Source organism: Coturnix japonica, chromosome 2, assembly GCF_054131305.1.
Source record: "Coturnix japonica strain WE chromosome 2, WE-NBRP24, whole genome shotgun sequence".
In the NCBI taxonomy this organism is placed as follows: Eukaryota; Metazoa; Chordata; class Aves; order Galliformes; family Phasianidae; genus Coturnix; species Coturnix japonica.
Window position 1 is genome coordinate 38,272,639 of NC_140664.1, and position 22,604 is coordinate 38,295,242.

Below are 22,604 nucleotides of genomic sequence, written 5' to 3' on the forward strand. Positions count from 1 at the left end.
AGAATCGTCTTCTTGTTCTATGTCGGCCGCCGCAGCCCGCTCCGGGAGCGGGGGGGAGCCGCAGCCACAGTTGGCTCCTTCCTCCCTCTCCCCCGAGTCATCATCACCATGTCGCGCCCGCCTGTCACATCCCCATCGCCGCGCTCTTTGTGGGCCCGAGCGAGCGATCACGCGCGGAACACACCCGCCGCTCCCCGCCGCCGCTCTCGTCGCCGCCGTCGCCCCCCGTTCCCCCCCGGGCCGCCGCGGAGCGGAGCGGCGGCTGTTCGGGGAGGGCCATTGTCCCGCCGCCCGCCCGGCCATTGTGCCCGGCCTCGGGCACCACGGATGCGCGGGGCAGGCGCCGTGCACGGCTCGGCCGGGGCTTTCCCCGGGATGTGTGTAGCGACGAGGCGGGGGAGGGAGAAAGAAGGAAGGAAGGGGGTGGGGGGGGGTCGTCTTTTTTTTTTTTTTTAATTTATTGTTAGACCGCAGCCCTCGGAACGGCGAGCAGCGGGAGCGTGCGCCTGGCTGGCTCCGGTGCTGAGAGAGGCGGCGGGGAGAGGATGCTCAACAAAGGGAGATGGGGTTCCGCATGACCGAATGGTGTCTCTCGGTGCTCTGGTCGGGATTGAGCGAGGCTCGCAGCCACGCAGCCTGCGCTCGGCCGCTGCCAGCCCCCGGCGGGATGCGGGGCCGCAGAGCGGGGCTCGGGGCTGACAGCGGGAGAGCTATTATGTTGGCTGGTGGCAGCAGCTACAGATTTTCCTATGTAAGAAGATGGGAACGGTTGGCTACAAGTAGGTTTTGCCTATTGAACTCTCTTAATGTCTCATTATTCTGACTTCTTACGCTCCGGGTCACGCAAGCTAAGCTTCTTTTGTCTATGTGCGGGGCGGAGGGCGGAGGGGAGGGGAGGGGGGGCGGCCGCGAAAGGAAACCCGGCAATTAAAAATAGCCCCGGCCGGGCACCCGGCGTGGCCGAGCACCGTTCGTTCCCCGGTTCGGTGGGAGCCCGGAGGCGGTGGGCGGCGCGGCCAACGGGGCTCCTTGGAAGCGTTCTGGGTCTGGCCGTGACGTAGCTGCCGGGGAGGGAAGGAGCCCGGGCATCCCTTGGCAGCATCGCCCGCTGGCTGCGGGGAGGCCGAGGTGGGAGATTCGTGATCGGGAGTTCATAAATACGAAGACTGAAAGAGAAGGGGAAGCACCGAAGGGAATCTGATCCCTCCCGGTGGCTTCTGTGCGCTGTAGCGTTCTAGGTGTGCCTATGGAGCAGGGTGCTGGGCCATCCCCTTTGGCCTGCCGGGGGATTGGCTGCTAACCTCACCCCACAGCAGGTGACCCAGACAATATTTAATTTGCAGTGAAATTTGTCAACAAACAGAATGAAAAGTTGTCCATAACCAAAGGCTCAATTTAGGTTGCTATTTTTTAGTATCTCTTCTGCTTAACAGTAATGATCATTTTGGAGAGTCAGCAAGCAGGATCTTTTATTCCTAAGACCGTTCTTTACCACAGAGAGTTCAAAGCTGTGAGCAGTTGTATTTTTGAGAGTAAAACTGCACTGAGCACCCTACTGAACAAAAGGGCTATCCCAGATTCAACACAGAATGTAATAATGAAGGGCTTACCTGGGTTTCTGACACACAAGATTCAGTGATGATCAACTTGCATATTTCCACTCCCCTTGCCTGTCCGTGGGAGCTTGGAGGTCCCACCTCTCATCCTTCCTTCTATTCTATTTGCAGGTCAAATTCTCCTTTTTTCTTCTTCTTTTTTTCCTCTTCCTTCAGCTATCTTAGTGAGAGGCTGAGCACCTTGCTGGGCTCAACTTTGTTCATTTGGAGGATCACGCCATCAACAGCGAATTTAGGTGCATATCCCTGTAAATGCATTTATGTGTACTGATATTTGTATGGAAATAACTACATCAGAATCACAGAATCTTTTGAGTAAGAAGGTACCCTTAAAGGTCGTGTAGTCCAACTACCTTGCAATGAACAGGGGCATCTACAGCTTGATCACGTTTCTGAGAGCCTGGTTCAGCCTGACCTTGGGTGTCCTCAGAGATGGGGCATCCACAACTTCTCTGGGCAATCTATTCCAGTGCCTCATTATCTTTATTGTAAAAAACTTCTTCATTATATCCAATCTAAATCTCTCCCCTTTTAGTTTGAAACCAATGCCTCTTCTATCACAGCAGAACCTGCTAAAGAGTCCAACCCCTTCCTTCTTACAGCCCCCCTTTAGATACTGAAAATCCACTCTCAGGTCTCCCCAGCACCTTCTCTTCTTCAGGCTGAACAGCCCCAGCTCTCAGCCTGTCCACGAAGGGGAGGTTTTCCATCCCTTGGATTATTAATTGGCCCTCCTCAGAATGAGCACCAACAGGTCTTCCTGTACTGAGGACTCCACATCTGGACACAGTGCTCCAGGTGAGGCCTCACCAGCACAGAGCAGAGGAGCAGGATCACCTCCCTCACCCTGCTGGCTGTACTTCTTTTTACAGACGTTGTTCAGATGTCCTCTCAGTCTTTTATCAAGGCTGAACAGACCCAGGTCATTCAGCCTTTCCTTTTTGATGCAGCCCAGGATATGGTTCGTTTTCTGGGCTGTGAGGGCACACAGCTGGCCCATGTCCAGCTTCCCACCTACCAGTACCCCAAGTCCTTTTTGGCAGGGCAGTGTTTACATCCCCCAACTTGTATTGATACTGGGGGTCGCTACGACCCAGATGCATGACCTTGCACTTGGATTTGTTGAGCCTCATGATATTCACTTGGGCCCACTGCTCAAGCCTGTCTAGGTCTCTCTGGATGGCATCCCATCCATAGGCATGTTGTTCACACCACATGGTTGGCATTATCTGTAAACTTGCTCAGGGTGCACACAATCCCACTGTCAATATAACTGATAAAGACATTAAAGAGTATGGGACCTAGTACTGACCCCTAATGGACACCATTTGTCCCTGATCTCTATTTGGACATCGAGCCATTGACCACCACTCTCTGGGTACAATCTCGCAACCAGTTCCTCATCCATCAAACATCATATCCATATATTTCCAGTCTTGGGAGAAAGATGTTAAGGAAGACTGTGTCAAAGACCTTACTGAAGTCCAGTTAGATGACATCAGTGGCTTTTCTCTTCTCCATCAGTGTAGTTATGCCAACATAAAAAGCAACCAGGTTGATCAGGTACTACCTACCCTTGATGAAGCCGTGCTGGTTATCCCATATCACCTCTTTCTCTTCTATGTGCCTTAGCAGAGCTTCCAGGAGGATCTGCTCCATGATCTTCCATTTCACTGAGGTGAGGCTGACAGGTCAGTAGTTTCCAGGGTCATCCTTTCTACCCTTCTTAACAATGAATGTGACATGGCCTTTTTTTTTCCACACACCAGGGACTCCATCTGGCTGCCATGACTTTTCAAATATAGTTAAAATAGTTAAGTAACCAAGCAGGCATCATAATAGGCAAGGAAGGAAAGTTAGCATGACATATCTGTAAGGAATTTCAGAATATATGTATGTTCATTAAACAAGAGCATACAAACCCTTATAGGAAAGGACTTACATTTAGGTAAAAAATCCTTCTTTCTGCTGGTATCCAGGGCAAATCCACTGTCCAACATAAGAGACCACACTCAGCACTCTTACAAAACAGACAGCTCTGAGAAATAAATGCCCACCTAAAATCATGGAACCAGCATTAGTGTCCACCCACACAAGGCAGAGGAGGTGTTTATGCAGACCTGTGGTGTAGCAGCTCTTTGTGTGAGGTACAGGCAGTTCACCAGTGTGTGCCTGGTGCTGGGTGTGCCCAGAGCAGGGCTGCAGCAGCTCCTGTCCCACTGGCACATCTTCCATTGGTGAGCACAGGGCAGGATTTCACCCAGACAGAAAGGACATGTACAGGAGGAAATATGGAATTTTCACTGGACAGTAATTGTTGGTAAGCCTTTAAAAGCCCGTTCTCTCTTTCCTTTGTCTCTTATGAATTATTTAAGAGTTTATTAATTTACAATAATTTAGAGACCTCCCTACTGTTATTTTTTTCATACCTATTTTATTGTGTATGGTTGAGTTTGTCCAGAGAGAGCCGCAAACAAAAAGAGATCCCCAAACTGTGACTCTCACCCTCATCCTCTCTCTCTTCTGTGCATCGCTTGATCTCACCATAGGTAAAAGTAATTTCAATTTAATATTAATCACTACTGGCAGCACGAACGCTCCCCCTGCCATAACAGGATGGATGAAATTACAAGTTGGACTCTAAACTCACAAGCTGGTCAAAAACAAGCAAATAATATTCAACTGGTCCAAAACAAGCAAATAATATTCAAATACTTTGCTAGGAATTATTCTCTCCTTGAAGCTTTAAGATTTGCTGCTCAGCTTTGCTGTCAGCCAGAGAGATTTGCTCCTGATGGTGCTGTAATCCACTGCTGCTGGTAATTAGACATCATTACTGCTGCGTTAAAGGGAAAGAGAGAAGGAGAGAGGACAGGCTGGGGCTAATTAACTACTTGATTCTAATGAAAGAAAGAGAGCCTGATAGCAACTGGGAGGTTGCACCGGAACAGGCTGGATGTACAACACAGGCTTAATTGAAGCAAGGGTATCTTGTAGCCTCACAGTAGCTGGGGCTTGGTGTACTTTCATATTCTGCAGACACGAGCAGGCTAGGATTTATTCTGCTGTTTCCTCCTCTGGTTGGGAAGGAGCTCCAAATCACAGGCCTGCCTTAAATACCAAGTTTAAGCACGCCAGCAAAGAGAATGGATGGCTGATTATGTGTTGGCTTCATCTATTTTCACATTTGGACTCCTCAAAAGCAGCAGGAACAAATCAATTTTTGAATGTTCACATCCCTCTGTGGCCTAGGAGATGCACTGTTGGTCACCAAGCAACAACAGCCCCTGCAAAACAGCCATTTTAGGTCCAGAGTGGGACAGCACACGGAGCAGCGTTTGTATTTGCAACTTGGTGAACAGCTTGCTTTGCTACTTTTCTGATTGCTGCTATTATCATCCTGTATATTTTTTTTTCATTAGGCCCAGGTTGTGTTTTATGTGAACAGTGAGATGACGCCTGGCCCAGGCACATTGCATGCACGTGCTAAGCCAACAAATATGCCAAATGCCTGACAGCTATTGCTATCGGATTTTAATGAGTGGTGCTCCCAACCACAAGGATGTATGGAATTAGTACTACTAGTATAGCATCTTACCAAACCCGTATACGTGATTTTTATGGTGGATTTTTTTTTTTGTGTATGTTTTCTGCTTAGTTCTCTACCTAGAATTATACATTGATCTGCAACTGGGAAAAAAAAAATGTAACTTCTCTTTCTCTTGTTTTGCATCTTCCGTAGACATAAATATGACTCCTAAGGTCAAGATTGATGCACTGATAAGTTACAAAATAATGGCCCAAGCAGGTTCTAAGCAGAACTTCTCTTCAAAATACGATGGCCTAGAATGACTGAGATATGATTCCGACACAGAACGTACACTGTATTAGCAAACTAGTAGAACATAACCTCAAATGCCAGGTTCAGATTGTTTTTATGTCATTTTTACTTTGGAATGACTCCACAGACTTTAACAAAATCCCAAGTTTAATGTACAATTTTTTCCCATGTCTTTTTTTATATTTTCCAGTAACACAGAATGGCTTTTCATTCGGAAATGACATTTTGTCCAGCAGGACCTGGCACCTCTTGGACTGTCATGAGCAGAGAGTGAGGCCCAACACAGGCAGGGCTGTGCTACTGAATCTGATTACAGGATTTAGGGCTTACAAATTATAGGCCAGTCAGGTCTGTGGAACAGGGTGTATCCCAGCCTACCTCATGCTCTGTTAGTGATGAGGAACAGTGATGGGCACATGAGTTCACGGTTCATTTGATTTTACATAAATTAGTTTTCTTATGAAGGATATTATATCAGAAACAGATCACAGTATAAAGTAGCTATATGTCAAAATACGGTGCTTTAAAGTATCTTCTGTTTTAAAATGCACTCGGTATTTGGGGGAATTTTATAGCAATCTGAAAATACATAGATTCGTTATGAAGCATTTCTCTGGTATTTTAGCCACCAGTATCAAAAAGAAAGAAAAGGGTTTATCAAACATATACTTGTAGCTCTGCAGTCAACTGAACTGCCAACATGTAATGGGAGTAAGTGCCACAGAAAGGTGATGCTGTGAGTGAGTTGTGATTTATCCCAGGGTACGTTTCCACGGTAGTTTACAGTCCTATTAAATGCACCTTCTGGGCTCAGCAGCTTTATTCAAGCCCTGCCGCATCCGTCTCATTTTCCTGACAGCCACACTTTCCCTGCTCAGGTCTCCAGAGCTCCTCAGTTACCCATGCCTTCCATACTGCCATTCTCAGGCCTCCCTACAGGCTCTGCAAGGAGGGAGGCTGGTGAATCAGACAGATAGTGCTGGAAAATGGTCCTAGCAGATGGAACAAAACCGGTTTATACTTGGCAACTCTTAATGTAGGCATTCAGCTCAGTGTTCCTGAATTAAGAGAATAACTCTGTCCTGAAACTGTAAAATGTTAGAGGCCATATGTAAGATGGTATCTCCACATGTGTGTGACAGAGAGGGAATGGGAGAGGAGGATTTGAGATTTTGCAGTAACAATGCAAAACTAGATTTTTCCAAAGAAACGTGAGCCAAAGAGAGTCAGTTTTTAAAGAAGGGATCATTTACAGTGCTCCTTCTGTAATACTAGTAAATACTAGGTAGCAAGTATTGTTCCTGTAGCCACACAGCTATGAGATTAGTATGAAATGTAAGAAGGCATTTGCTAGTAAGTCACAACTAGAATGAGCTGATGTGTACCAGTACAACCTACTGGTAATTTGATTTTTAAATGGTGCCAGTTTGAAAACAAGCCATCTAATTTCTGGGGTGTTCACCACTGTTCTTGTTCAATGCTCTAGACAGAAATGAGATGCAATTTGCAGAGGCTATGCATTTGTGATCCAAAGGACTCCGGGTAGAGAAAGCACTTCTTCCCATGAGCAGGGAAAAAGGGTCGTGCTGGACAGCTCCTGAGTTAATGATTCAAATCCAGTTTTACACCATGGAAATAAACAAAGATTGGCTGTCACCAAACCGTAAGTTTTGGTCTGCTGTTCAAAGGAGGTAACTATCAGCTCCTGGTTTTGGTCTGAAGGAAGCTATTTGGACCCTGTTATTTCCCAGCACACATGACAATGCTCTTGAGAGCTTGCTGGTAACAAAGGAACAAAGCAAGCAGGCAAATGTTGAACAGAGCTATAAATAAGCTTGGTGTGGAGAAAGATCATGAGGTAGCATGCCAGGAAACATGGATCTCCAGGAAGATCCCATTAGATTCTGCAACTCCTCATGTATCAATCAATGAGCATCACAGGAATCATTTATTCTTTGTTGCAGCAAAGAAACTGATCAGCAAAATGAACTTCACAGAACATAAAAGATGTTTTGATCTTAAATATGTTATTTTAGATCTGTCAGGGGCCTTCTTGGCTTTAAAAACCTCGAGGGATGATACGAGCTAGTGCATGGAAGTTGCAGGCATTGCCCTAGAGCAGCAATGAATGAGATTCCTGAAGCTTTCTTAAATTACCTTTTGGTTCTGCTTAAGCAGATGAACCTCACAGCCTCACATGTCCACCAGCGAGGTATTTTTAATGGCTTATGAACATAAAATACCTAGGTAGAGAAGAAGGACTTGCTACAAGTTATAGCATTGGACATCCTTCTGGATGCGATGGATTTCCTCAGAGATTATTGCTTTAAGCATAGGCAGTTGTCCAGGTTTCTAACTGCTTATTCAATGACTGCAAGCCTCAAAGCCTGACAGTTACTATGTGCATGTGCAGGGATTAAAGCTAGTTGCCAACACTGAATGGTAGGATCTGAAACACTTAGTCATATTTGTGGATACTCCTCAATTTAAGAGGTTATTGGTAGTGAACTTTTTACATAATAGGTCTAATCTATGGAAGCCTTGACCTCAAATAAAGACTTTTAAATTTTTTTCTTATTATTTTTTTTCCCCCAAAAATATGTATTCTATAACAGCTTAGAAGGACAGTTTATATTAAATGATCCACTGCAGCTCAAGACAAAAGTCATTCAGCTTTTTTGAATGAAAAAGTGTTGGAATTGTTCTCACTGACACCTATGGACTTACATGTGGACTACTAGCAATATGCCAAGTGGATTTTGTAGAGAACTTTTATTCAAGGCTGATCTAGAGCTGACGTAGCTGCCATGACATCGTGACCTACCTATAGCATAAAGCAGAATTGTACTGATACATGAGAAATCAGACTTTTGAATGATTAGTAACCTGAGCTAACAGAAGATGAATAAGTATACAACTATTCGGTACATCAAGAGAAGAACAGCTGAAGTATGGCGAGGGGTTTCAGCGGTCAGGGAAGACAATTGAAGAGGATAAAAAATTTCACAGGACTTAATTTTTCTGTGCATATTTTCTTTGTTATGGGTAATGAGGAAATATGTTTCCCGGGTTTACATTTTTCAGATGATGAAACAGAAGAATTATCATAAACAGAGGGACAAAGAAAGAGGTGATGGTGAATTGAGATATTAAATTGCAGTAAATCACCAGGGCTAACTGGAATCACAGAACACTGAAGAACACAGGAATGAAGTAACCAAAATATTATTGAAATATATCACTTGCCACTACATGCAGTGATGATATTGGAGGACAGCCAAAATGTATCGGAAAGAGAAAAAAATAGGTGGTAGAAGTAACAGACCACTGAACCATATTTCAACACTAGAAAAACAATCAATAAGAAAATCATTAATACTAGAGCTGTTATGTGTCAATACAAACTGTACTTGGTTGATGCAACTAGTTTGGATTTTGTAAGGTTAATTACATTCCTTTTAGCTGATGTATTCAATTTTCAAGTGAAAATTTTGTTCTGTCTCCCTTCTGAAATGAAAATGGTCTGATACTGGCTTTACAAAAGTTAGGCTGAAAATTTGTGATGACAATTTAAAGCTGGTGAAAAGTTGGAAAACTATAGAAAGTGACATAACTATACAAGTGTAGTTCGATGTGCACACACGCACATACACGTATACTAAGAGTACAGATAAAACCCAGACAAATAAAGAAGTTTCATCGCCAAATGGAGATGCAAATTAATTAGATTAAGAAAGTGAAGGAAGAGTTTGGAAAGAGAATAGAAATATCATAACAAAGGATAAAAGGAGAAATTATGGCAGGCAGTTCCCTCCAGACCATTGCCAGGTAATTTACATCTCATGCCACTGTGGTACTGGCTTTTTGAAAGGAATGGAAGATTTCACGCTTTTCAATCACATTTAAAACGAGAAGATTTATCATAACATCTCAAGGGAAATATTTAGGAATAATTTTGAACAAATCAATGCATGCACATCATAAATAAGTATACCATTAGGAAAAGTATGGAGACTCATATGGAAAACTTATTCTTCTCATTAATTAAATGATATGCCCTTACCTTTAATAATACACTTAGTGTATTTACCTCCTCACTAAAAGGCCAAGACATACGAAAGTTCCAGGGAAGGTAGATAAGGTAATTAAACAAAAGGGTTGCTTCCAAATGAAATACATTTTAATTGGCCATGCCACACAGAAAGATGAGCTTTAAGAAAAAATGCACAGTAGAAAACAGATCTGTAAAACGGTAAAGTTGAGAGAAATGGCGTGGTGTAAATACTGATGAACAGCAGAAAAAATTCAGCAGGCGCCCTTTTAAATCCCATCCCATCCTCTGAGACTCATGTGACAACTATGTTAATAGGTAAAGTTAGGCTATTGTTTTATAACCTTAGTGTTGGGAATGGAAAGTCTAGGAGAAACTTTAACTGATTCAGTGAAAGCCTCTCCCAAGGATTTTACAAGAGAGTGATAGTTTTGTGGCTCTTTTAAGGATTCTTTTTTATCAGTTCAGCTAGGCTGGCTGGAACAAAACAGGACAAGGTGACGTTTCAGCCCTTCCTCCTCTGTTTCCTTGGAAGTGCTGACATGCTAATGGTACTTCACCTGTGTTACCTGGAGGCAGGCAGCAGCTCTCTGTGTGTTTTCCCATAGAGCACTCTATCCTCTGTAGTCAACATGAGGAAAGACTCATAGAGTGCGGTGGAAACCCAGCATCTTCCCACGCCCTTATCCTTTGTGCTGAAATTTGGTATTGCTGTCAGTCTCAACCATCATGCTCTGGCTTCATGTTCCATAAATGGATTATTAAGCTTTTGTTATGTTTTCTTATGTTGGTTAGGCTAGCAGAGGAAAATAATTTGGTCATTAGTGCACAATGCAGTGGGATGCATTGTATTTTGTTTAAGGATTTATTTGTTTACTTGTTAATTACTGAGCTCTGAAGCATCTTTTACAGAATTCCTTGGAGACTGGGACTAGATGGTTTGTTGGTCAGCTTGACACTGGCAGTTTCTGTGGCTTGTTGATGGAGGGCTATTAGTAGTCTGGAAATAGGACGGAGACTGACAAATATCTGAGCTCCAGTACAGACATACGTGGATCGGTGTATGAGATTACAGTGAATTATACAGAAATATTTCAATTAACCACCTCCATTTTCCAGTTCAGTTGTGATGAGAAGAAATGTGCTGATTTCACCTTCACATTTTTGCCTACTTGTACAAGCACTTTTTGTTGGATTTTTTTTTCTTTTTTTTCCTTCTTTTTTTCCCAACTATTCCCAAACTCTTACTAAGGCAAAAAGGAAAAAACAAACAACCAAACAAAAACACACGGGATTATTACAGAATTATTTACAAATATGAGAGAAAAATCATTCAAACTAATATAATTTCTGGATCACTTTGCCTTTGACCAGCCTGACCAGCATGAATGGCATGTATCTACTTAGGGGAGCTGTCCCACTGCATTTCTCAAGAAATGACAATGGAAAGAAATAAAGAATGTAGCTCATTCTCTTTTCCCTTAATGTACACGTATTCCCTTTTGATTTTTTTTTTTAATGACATCTTTTGATATCATTTGTTCTGAGAATTTAGTGAAGTTCCACAGCCATGGTTTCCACAATACTAAAGAATTTAGTTCAGAGTGAGCAAACAGCTCAGCCTTATTTTAATGAATGTGCTATTCCAGTGGCAGACATCCATCTAAAGCTTGTAGTTCAGACAGACTCCATTCCAGTTTACCCCTTTTAGCCTGAATCTGGGACTACCCTGCAAGCTGACAGAATAGTTTTTCAGGGATGCATCTGCACATAATGGGATTTCTCAAAAAAATAAATGTATATTGTAAATGCACTGGGCAACAACACTGCCTTTTAGAAAACCTACTCAAATCCTCCACTTTGTTCTATCAGTATAAAAGGCCTTGCTACTATTGTTTCGTAGTAACCGAGAGATAAGTTTGGCATATGGTAAGCTTTTGGTGAGTTACATTTCTACTGAAGCAAATAATAACTCAGTGGAAATTAAGCTAGCTCTAGAATTAAATAACGCTGGTTCAAATAAAACTACTCCCTTCCTTTTCAGTTGTCCTTCTACATAACAATTTGTAACAATATTTTATTCAAATCAGTCCAGTTTTGATGAGATACATGGAATACTGAGTAAACTGTAGAACTGAAACTATTCTTAAAATAATATTCCTACTTGCATCCTACATTTTCAGTTCAAATCAAAAGGGCTGTTTTCAAAACCTGAGCTAAAAAAAGAAGGAAAAAAGCATTCTTAGATAGGAGAAAGCAGGTCAAATTTCTTTAATAATAACACTGTCTTCTCTGCCATTTACACTGGAACATTAATAAGTTTACAGGTAATTGCCTGAATTTTATTTTATTATTCTAAAAATGTGTCCCTTAATCAGTGTTGTCAAGAAAATTTTCAGATATGCAAACTTCAAACATTCGTACAGATTCGCTTTACCATGTTTGCTGCTATTTGAAAGCAGGCAGGTGAACAATGCTTAGCGTGAAATGTTCTGTGAAAAAACTCAAAATAAAATAGTAACTGGCCTGGTAGATCCAAAGAGTAAATGAACAGATCTACAAAGGAGATGAAACATTGCAGCTGTAGATTGTTAGGAAGAATTATGCTGTTTAAATCTGAGAGCTGCTGGACCATTTCTAGCATTTGAGGTGCGGTGTCCCTGTTCATTGCAGGGAGTTGGACTACATGGCCCTCAGAGGTCCCTTCCAACTCTAAGGATTCTATGATTCTACAGTTCTAAATGGTACTGGTTAAAATCCCCTTGAGGGACGGGACAAGCAGAAAAGCTGTGGGTTTTCTTTTGGCACAAAGACGACGCCCCTGCTTTGAAGGCACTGTGCTGTTCTTCAGTGACAGCCATTCAGAAAGCACCCACCCAATGCACTCAGTGCTCTGCACAGTCCATGTTTCTTGGCTGGGTGGCAATGGCTGGGATCTTTTTGAATAAAGTTCTTCCATTTGTAAAGAATAATTTACCTATAACTGCTTATGGACCCCTTTGCCATAAGATACTGCAAAGCTATAGAACAGCGCTTAACAAATGTAGAAATAAGTTTATGAAACATATAAAATCCCATACGAAGGCTTAATTCCACCAAGGCCAACACCAGTTGTAAAACACTCCTGTAAGCAAGCAGCCACCATTCCTTGGTATAGTATAAGCTTCTGCAGTGCCAGAGCACTGTATGAACAGCTCCCTGCTGCAGAAATCAGCTTGACCTCCGTCCTTTAAACTCCCCGTATCCAGTACATTAAAGGCATATATCTCATCTTCTCTTTCCTACTGAACACACACAACGCACACCCTTATCCTCAGTCACATTGTTGAAGTAGTTTGTTTGCTTGGTTTTAAATATTCTCCCATTTCTACAGATTTTTCATTAAAACATGCACTATGGGGAGAATTCAGATCTCTTTCTCATTTCCATGTTCTCTGAACTGTATTTACATTAGAGGAGCTCTGCTTCTAATAATACTGAAAGAAAAGCCAGACGAGAGAACAAATGGGGTAAAGTGTTAAAGCAAATAGAGGATAAACAAACTTTCACTTAATAGCTCCCTGTGAGCTCATACTAAGGAAAGTAAGGCAGCTTTGGGAGGGATGGAGGCTGGGGAAACTCAGCTCAGCCTGGAAGTGCATACTACAAACTTCAGAACAATAATAATAAAGCTAATGAAATAAACCAAGCAAAATAAGGACGGTGCTTCCTGTTGGTTTGGTAATAAGACAACTATTGATTTTCAAAATCAGCATTTATGCAGCTAAGCATACCTGTCGGCCACCAATAAACACGGAATGACTATAAGATATTAATCACCTAACAATTCAAACTGCCTGGAAATTGTGAGGAAGATAAAGCACGATTACTTTTTTATTGTATTCTTTACTGAAATATTGTTTCAGAGGTATTTTGAACAAATTCTAAGTATGTTCCCCAGTATTTATTTCAAATCAGAGCTTATTAGTCAACATTTAGTTTAATGAGTATCGCAGCATGATATAGCAGAAAGAACCTATGCAGAATGTTGCTAGACACCAAAAACTTGTCTTTATACATATATGCAAATCCTGAATATAGGTGCTGGCCATACCTCACAGTTTGAATGTGAGTATGTTCACCACTGTACAACAGCCTCAATATCTACTTGATGGCTGCAGAGCTACACATTTTCTTCGATCCTCATCACTTGCCTTTGCTGCTGCAGATTATTATTTACTATTAGATGCAGAACAGTTTTTTTTTCCCCCTTATGTTGCCTTTATTTCCAGACCTCGAGGCCTGCAGCTTCTCATTTTGAATTCCAATCCAATGGCAGGTGCCAAGCTTCAAATGTATATTATCTATGGGCAGTAAGCTCAGCACATTTGTGTCACATCAGCTGAACTGAGTCGCTCACTTGCGCTGGCTGCATTTTAATATTTTTAATCTTTCTTTGGAAGGCATGCTATTTTGGTGAGCAACCAAATACAGTTGAAGCTGTACCCAAGAGGAGATCTACAAACGGGTTTCTAAATGTAGATATCTATATAATTTTTAAAAAGTACAAAACCAAACAACCAAACAACAACAAACAGCCAACAAAAACCTCAAAAACGTGTAACTGGAGAACTTATTAGGCCTAATCCGCCCACAGCCATCTGGAGCAATAAGTTATCTATCTTATTTATCTAAACAAAACTTTGGACATGACAGGAGCAGAAACGCAGAGAATGAGTTGAGCTGAGATAACTTGTACTGTAATCTTCTCAAATGTGCAAGGCCAAGAAGGCTGATTTTAAGAATTAGTAAATCACATTACCATAATAATGTGAAATAGACCATTTTAATGGCAAAAACTGCTCCCCGCTGAAGCCAATATCAAAATCCCACTGACTGCAGTAGTAGTGGGATCGGTCCGCTAAGTAGCAAACCATGCTTTTAAAAAATCAATACTTCAATTTTACAAGGTAATGTGGATAGCAGTACAGTTGCCTATTCAGAGGCACTGCTGCCTGTGGATTTGATCTCTCTGATAATCCCGAGGTTCAGCACTTCTCATGTGAATCACGGTGAGGAAAGCCGTTTTGAGGCACGTCCGCCGACCCTGGCCAAGAGATGCCACTCTCTGTGGCATTTGGTGACAGAAACGCCCCATTACAACCCTTCTTACACATCTGCAATCACAGAATCACAGAATGACCCGGGTTGGAAGGGACCTCAAGGATCATGTAGTTCCAACCCCCCTGCCTCTCAGGGCCACCAAACATACACATTTACTAGATCAGGTTGCCCAGGGCCCCGTCCAACCTGGTCTTGAACACCTCCAAGGACGGGGCATCCACAACCTCCCTGGGCAGCCTGTTCCAGGGCCTAACCACTCTCCTAGTGAAGAATTTCCCCCTAACATCCAACCTAAATCTTCCCTCTTTTAACTTAAAACCATTTCCCCGTGTCCTGCTAATGCACAGGGGCGCCCTGAGATGGGCCGGCTTTTCATCTCAAAACAAACCATGAAAAATACTGGCAGCATTTGACTATTTTTTGGCACAAGGCGTATGGCTGCGAGCTACGCACCACACATCACAAAACAAAAGACACGCACAGGTTTTAATGAAGACAGACTAAGGAGAAGCCCTGCTCCTGGTTGAGGCCCCACAGAACACATCGATGCCCAAAATGGAGGCTCTGGAGCCGCAGGGCAGGCCGTGCCCTGTCATCTCCTGTCTAGTAGTGGCAGAGAGGAGGACAAACCACGTGCTCCCATCTCGGCCGAGGTTCTGGGGGGAAATTCAGGGGAAAGCCTTAAGATTTGGTGCCGGCCAAACGAGGCGCAGCACGGCTGACTCTGACTCCATCGGACATAATGAGTGCACCGGCTCAGCAACCGGCAGACATTTCCCCCACACCCCTCCCCCCTGCAGCCATATGGTACAGTAAACAACCACCATTGAGCGGTTTGGCTTTTTATTTTTAATTGTAGTTTATTATTATTATTATTATTACTATTTTTAATTCTTATTTTTTCCTCTCCCCCCGTGTGGGTGCGCACAGCCACGGGCACAGCCGGGCTCCCCATCCGAAGCAGGGGTCGGGGCGAGGACGTTCCCTGGCCCATGGCTGCACGGCTCCTCTGCCGCCCCGTGAGTGCATGCAAGGCCCGGGCGAGCATTGAGGGCACAAGGAGGGGGAGCGGGAGAGGGTGCGGCCGCGCCGCCACCGCCTCCCCCCCGCCGGTTCCTATAGTAACAGCGCAATACCTCCGGGACACGCACACACACACACACACACACCCGCCCCTCACGCCCACTCGCGGCAGTGGGGGAGCGGGCACGGCCGTTCTCCACCCCCCCTTCCCTCGCCGTTCCTATGGCGACGGGCTGCGGCAGCACCTGTGCGGCCGTCGCAGAGCGGCTCCCGGTCGGCCGCTCCCCCCTCCGGGCCCGCAGCCTCCGGGCCTCATGCCTGGGCTGGGCGCTGCGCCTCTGGCGGCCGCAGTGTTGAGTGTCTGAAATGGGAAGGCGAGAGGAAATATTAACGGGAATGTATATTCTCGGAGAGCGGCCCAGCCTGCGCGGGAGGTTATCCCTCCTAGTGCACCCATAGTAACGGGGCGTTGGTGGGGATGTGCTGCAGCAGCAGCACGCTCTCTGATTCATCAGGGTGCCCGCAGCAGGCTTGCGCCATGTTCATGTGGTGTGTGGGCATCGTAGGCAGCCAGGGACAACAGTTTGGCCTCGGGAAACCCTTGTTTCTGGAAATAAGCCCCATGTTCCCCAAGCAAATACTCCACACTGTGACATGCTGCTCCATAAGACCCCATCAATAGGTGTGGGGCTGCCCAGCAGGCAGTCGCCAGTGTTTGCTGATGTGCTGTGGTTGGGGTGAGTCGAGGTGCAGGGAGTGAAAAATCCTCGTGCTGTTGCTTTTGCCAGAACCCAGTGCTGAGGACTGCTGCCTGTGTGTGCATAGCTACATAGTGTTAAGAATCATAGAATATCCTGAGTTGAAAGGCACCCACAAATATCATCGTGGATCTACACAGTACCACCCAAATCCAAACCCTATGTCTGTGAACATTGGCCTTGAGCTCTGGCAGCTCAGGGCCGTGCCCACTGCTCTGTGCAGCCTGCTCCATGCCCACCAGATTCTGGTGCAGACCCTTTCCCTGACCCCCATCTACCCCTCCCCTGGCACAGCTCCATGCAGTTCCCTTGGGCCCAGTTGCTGTCACATAGCAGAGCTCAGCGCTGCCCCTCCACACCCTGTGAGGAGCTGCAGCCATCGTGAGGCTTCCCCTCAGCTCCTCTGCGCTGGGCTGAGCAAACCCAGGGACCTCATACATCCTCCCTTCTAGACCCTCCACCATCTTTGTAGTCCTCCTTTGGACATAGCTTAGTACACTTATCACTGAGGAGCAATGCTGCTTAACTTATGGCCCTCAAGCTGCAGAAAATGGGCTGTTTTGGGCAATAAAAATCATTGAGCATGGTTGTGGTGGGAAAATGTGATCTCAGCTCTCTGACACACAAATATTCACTTGCTACAGGGGATTGGAGCTCAGTGCTCTTTGAGGTCCCTTCCAACCCAAGACATTCTATAAATTCTAAGATTCTATGAAGTCAGGTCTGCCCTTCTAAAAAAGACCTGTGAGTCTTTTGCTCTGCTTCTGGATGAAGCAGCAAGAGCCCTGGTTAGGATGGATGTGCATAGCTCTGAGCAACAGAACAGGTTTATCTTCTTGTGGTAATATACCAAATATATTTTTTATTTGCTGGGCTGCATGTCTTTGAATACATCATCAAATCCCCATCGAATGGGGAACTCCCATTGTCTTCAATAGTACACAGACGACACCTAATAGTAGCGCACCTGACTGATAATAGCATCACTCATGAAAATAACATTGAATTCCTTTGTGAAGAGCTAACCACAAAGCCCTATTTGTATCCTGAAGATGTTAGAGTGCAAAAGAGAAGGAAGCTCTCTCTTCCTTCATAGATGTTGAAATAGCTTAAAATTGAGTGCTATCAATGGTTACAATTTCTTTGTGAGTCCCATGGTGTTTGTCATTTTTTTTTTTTCCCTCAAAAAATCTCATCTAAAGTCAAATGCTTGTGTGAAAATTCTACTTCTGTATTAAAAAAAAAACCCAGACAAAAATCACCTAGTAATCCTCCCATCTCTATAGAAGAGACTGGTAGTTGTAGCAGAAACTCCCTGTCAATTCCCAAAATCTCTCAAGGACCCCAGGTATGTTATTATCAACTTTTGACCGATGAGTGTATAACATGCCCGTGGTTACTGTGGTTACAGAGACAGTTGATTTGTAAGCTGCAAATGGTCAGCAATTGCTATTTGGGAACTTTCACTTAAAAGTCTGCAGAAGTCCCAAGTGGGGTTGATGACCTGCAGACCTTCAAGGCAAGGCTGAATAAGGCCCCATGCAACCTGATCTAGCTGTGGCGTTCCTTTTCATTGCAGGGGAATTGGACTCAATGGCCCTCAGAGATCCCTTCCAACTCTAAGGATTCCATGATTCTGTGTCTTGTGTATTTGGAAAACAGGGAACTGAACAACTGCTCCTTTTTTTATTTATTAAATCACAATATTTTTCAGACCGGTTTCATTAATTTTTAATGGTCCAAATCCAGGTTAAGTAATTATTAACAACATTGTAGCAACAACAAAAGGCTAATATTTAATTAAATAGAAGGAATGCTGAATGTATCTCAAATTATATAAATCTTAGCTTTATGGTAGGAGAGTCTTTAAGTTTCGGGTTCTGAGGTTTACAAATCAAATTGTAAAAGCATTATATGGAAAAAGTTGCGTGACTATGCTGCTGCATACTGAAAGGCTCTGGCAAATGAGAGCCCTGCGGTAAATGACTTGTTGAAGGCTGTACTCACCAGGTGCTGTCTTATCCAAACTGAGAGAATTCCTTCTGCTGCAACCCTGGGAGCTTGGGACGATCTGATGTGAAAGTGTCATGAATGTTTCACTTCCTGGGCTGCATAATTCTAATTGGTTGACTTGTGTGGGACCAAATAAATTGCCTTAATACCTATGGTGCACAAGGATTAATTCACACAATGTTGCAGGTTAAGTTATATATAGTATGAGATGAGACGAACAAAATGGTTCCTTACTCTCTAATAACTCACAAAACCCAATATAGCTGAGGTCACAAAACCAATATCACTGGGGTCTGGAAAGGAGGAAGGCAAACAATAGGATGTTAGGCTGGATGCTGCGTCATCTTAATAGTTTTCTTTATTTCAGTGAATATGCAGAGCAGAGGCAGATACACTGAATGGAGAATGGATGGCCGTGACATAGAAGGGGAAACACAAGGAGACAACAAGCAAATAAAACGAAACAGCAAAAAAGAGAAAATGGAGCATCTGAGCAGAAAATTTATCAGGAGAAAATGAAATGAAGCAACACATTTGCTTCCACAGCCAAAATGTGGGGGAGTTTCTGGAAGATATTTATTTTTTTATACCAGAAATCGTGACGTTTGTTTGTCAAAAAAGCCTGATGAGAAAGTGTTCCTGACCCTAGGAGAAACAGAGTGCAGTGATAGCATTGTGTTGTGAAGTACCTTCAGATGGCTTCAGATGAAGTACCTTCAGATTACTGTTAAAAGTGACTGAACAGGATTGGAAATGGTAATAAACAGATAGATGGAATAAAACCCCAGATAGAGAATGAAACCCCATCCCAAACACATTACACCAGCTGCTGACAGCTACCTCAAGGGTCTGTTTGTTTTTCTCAGGCAATGGCTAGCCAGCCTGCCATGCCAGTAACATATTATTGAATCAAATTGAATTTAATTTCACACACACGCATGCATAAAAACAAACATACATATTTACCAGACGTGCAGCTGTGCCTGATGTCTCCCCAGAAAACAAATGCCAGGATACATGCAGAATACCCCCAATGAAAAGTTATGCTGGAAATGATTTGATTTGATAGGAAATTACTGTGTCATTTCCTTTCAAAGACTGTAGCACTCTGAATGTAGTACTGTAATAGGCTATTTGCAAGAACAGAGCATGGACTGTCTACCGTCTTTTAACATCTTGTAGGTACCCCATGCTTCTTTTCCCACTGAAGACGCAGGATTTAAAATCTATGGTTTCTCTAGTGGGGGAGAACCGGCCTTATCTGCAGTTTGGGTAGCAGGTGTGATTCATCAGGAACGTAACAGTGTATTTCTTAGAGCAGACAGGGCTTAAGTGATGTGGATACAGTACATATTCAGTCCACACAGCTGACTCCATCTGTTGGTACAAACGCTGCAAAACCTTTTAGGATATTTGCAGATACTGATTGCTATAAAGGGCAAAGAAATGAGCACGTACAATGTATTTACAAAGAGAGAGATGTGATGCAAAAATTCATACTATGCTGGCATCCTTGATAATAGTAAAAGTTTCCTGATACACGAGATCTCCTTTTGCAGTGTGTCTTGGGAAATGTAGTGCAGGAAGGAGAAGATGAAGTCCTGAGACAAGCACGTTGCTGCTTCATGTAGGCACAGTGGTGTCTCAGAGGATGCATTTTAATATTGAATTGCTGCAAAAAGAAACAAAATATTTCTCTTTCCGATTGCATTCTTGATAGCATTTTGCTCTACATATTAAAAAATGTTATCATTGATGTTGCCAGCAAGATAAAAGTCTTGGCTCTCCTTGTAAAGTAGACTTGAAGCCTCAAAACCTCAGCTATCTCTGAGGTGGTTGTGAAACTACGGTCAGCTTTGTATGAGCTTTGTATTATCTTTGCTAAGAGGCTAAAACTGATGACAGTGTATCCCTGGTCTTTGCAGACAGAGCAAGATTGTAGAAAGAAGGGAACAACTTGGGAGCTTGAGTCATGGTTTATTGAAATCAATACAATTCTTCAATGGGATTCTGAATTATGTTATTATTCCAGAAGAAAAAAAATATTCTGGACATCTAACAAAAGAAGATGTATTTTGGCAGCTGCACGAGCAGAGCAGGGACTGTGAGCTGCAGCAGAGCCCTGAGGAGGGGATCACCTGCCCTTGCTGGCTCTCTTTGTCCGCAGACATGATCTCATGTGGCAGAGGGACTGTCTGTGAGGTGTGTCCTGGGGAGTGTTAGCGTAGTGCCTACCTTCCAAGTGAGCATAACTAAGGAGCAGTGGCACAACAGTCTACAAACATTCTGTAGCGGGCTGTTCCCAGAGGCTCATCCAAAGTCTGTAAAACAGTTTCTCAGAAAAGTCATTTAAAACTTGACTGCGCAGACTAGGTCATAAACAATATAAAAACATTCCTATACGATCAGGGATAAGTGACCAGATGATTTTTCTTTCATCTGTAACATCCCTGATGTTGTAGAGTACTACTCATCTCAAGAGATCCTCTGGCACATTACAAGCTAAGCCATGAATTATGACTGGCTCTGGGGTGGATGACCGTATCAATCAGTCAAGCTGTACACAGCATGTGTACATAATGAGAGGAAGAGAAACATTATTATCATTATTATTATTGAACACATCCGAGCGCTGTATCCCATTATCTTAATACACACAGTATTTGCAGAGGAGTGAGAAAATGGGCAAGTCACTTAATACTGATGAATTATGGTTTTGCTTCAGTTTGAACAGACTAGTTTAAAGTAGGATTAAGACAGAGAGCACCAAATTCTCATAAACCTGATGAATAATGTAGCCATTATACCGTATTTAACACATAATTGAATTCTAATGCTGTCTTTCAACTTTTTCCTCCTGTTCTGGTAAACAGCTGAGAAATTTGAAAGTTTAGTCTTTTTGTATAAAGAAAGTGCAACCAAGGATACATTATTAAAGAGGAAAAAAAAATGTTAATATACTGCTGGGTTTGCGTTTTGTTTCACAGAGTGTTACTAATAATTGTGAAGATCCTTATAGTTTGCATATTAACTGCTGCAGATATGAAGGAATAATCACAGAATTTAATTATATGGAGCAGACTATTTCATCTGCATCTTTTCTTTCATCAACTGTGCTTTACGTGTATTAACATTAGCATGCAAAGCAACACTGTATGGTAGTAAATTCATGGGCATGCGTAGATTAGGACAGAGACTTGCAAGCATCTGATTAATAGGGAGTCCTTAACTTGCAAATACTCTGATTTCCTGTTCAAGTTACCTACTTATTCTATCCCCTTATTTTTGAACTGCTGTTGAGGAAGTTAAGTTTTCCTTCATTGTTTGTATGTTTGTTTAATTCTGCTAAAAATAGGAAAGGGATGGCTCTCAACATCATCAGTGATCAGAACTGCAGTGCATCTACTGTCTTCACTAAAAAATTATGAGGAAAAACCCTACCTTTTCCACACTAATGTAACATTTACAAATCTGAGGTTTTAATTTGCAATTACTGTCGTTTTGAATTGCTTGCTGTTTAGGGTGTTTTCTAGATTGGAGTACAGTTATTGTAACTGAAGCTTCAACCCCTTTCTACCTTGAATCTGTAGTCCAGACATCTATGTCATATTCATATTCAAAGCAAATAAAGGAAATAGTTTAAGCCAACTCTCCCACTTTTACAGTCAATGATACAAGTGCATATTAGATAAGATTGCAAAACGCATACAGTTCATATGGAGGCATATTGTTCAAGTGTAGGCTTTCCAAGAAGGGGACTGCTATGAAGTAAAGGCCTGAAGGAAGGGCCCAGCAAGCATGAACCCACTGAATTTCATTGCCAGTGGCAGAACAGACACAGCTTTTATTCCCAGCCCTCCAATGAGTGGTGCCTGAGCATGCCTGAGAGAACATGCACACAGTCTCTGTGGAAATTGCTAACCATAAATCTGTTTAAGCCCTGGAAAAAAAACAAACAAACAGACTAACAAACAAAAATAACGGTTTGGAGCACATGAGAAGCTGCAGATAGACTGGAAGAAGAGCAGAGGAGAGAAAAACAGTGGGAAAAACATGTTTTATCTTACTGCTTCCATAGGAAGAACCAATACGACTCCCACGAACGCAGAGTATTCTCAGTGTTTTCAGAAGGGCATTAAGTAAGGTGAGAAAGACTTATATTCTTATCCTCATTAAAAACACGTTGATGAGAGTTTATT

At 43.1% G+C, this 22,604-nt stretch overlaps 1 protein-coding gene across 8 annotated transcripts in view; it reads left to right on the top strand.

The window, feature by feature from the left end:
• The window catches only part of NOL4 (nucleolar protein 4), a 180,076-nt gene that overhangs the window by 1,527 nt on the left and 155,945 nt on the right, over positions 1-22,604 (top strand). For 2 of the 8 annotated variants that reach the window (XM_015855554.3, XM_085537453.1), the window contains exon 1: positions 440-779. The exons of 4 other annotated variants lie outside the window; for them this stretch is intronic. The gene's annotated coding sequence lies outside the window, so the exon portion shown is untranslated. Of the gene's footprint in view, positions 1-439; positions 780-3,756; positions 3,937-22,604 lie in introns of those variants that run through there. 2 more of the 8 variants (XM_032442700.2, XM_085537454.1) reach the window with 1 other exon arrangement.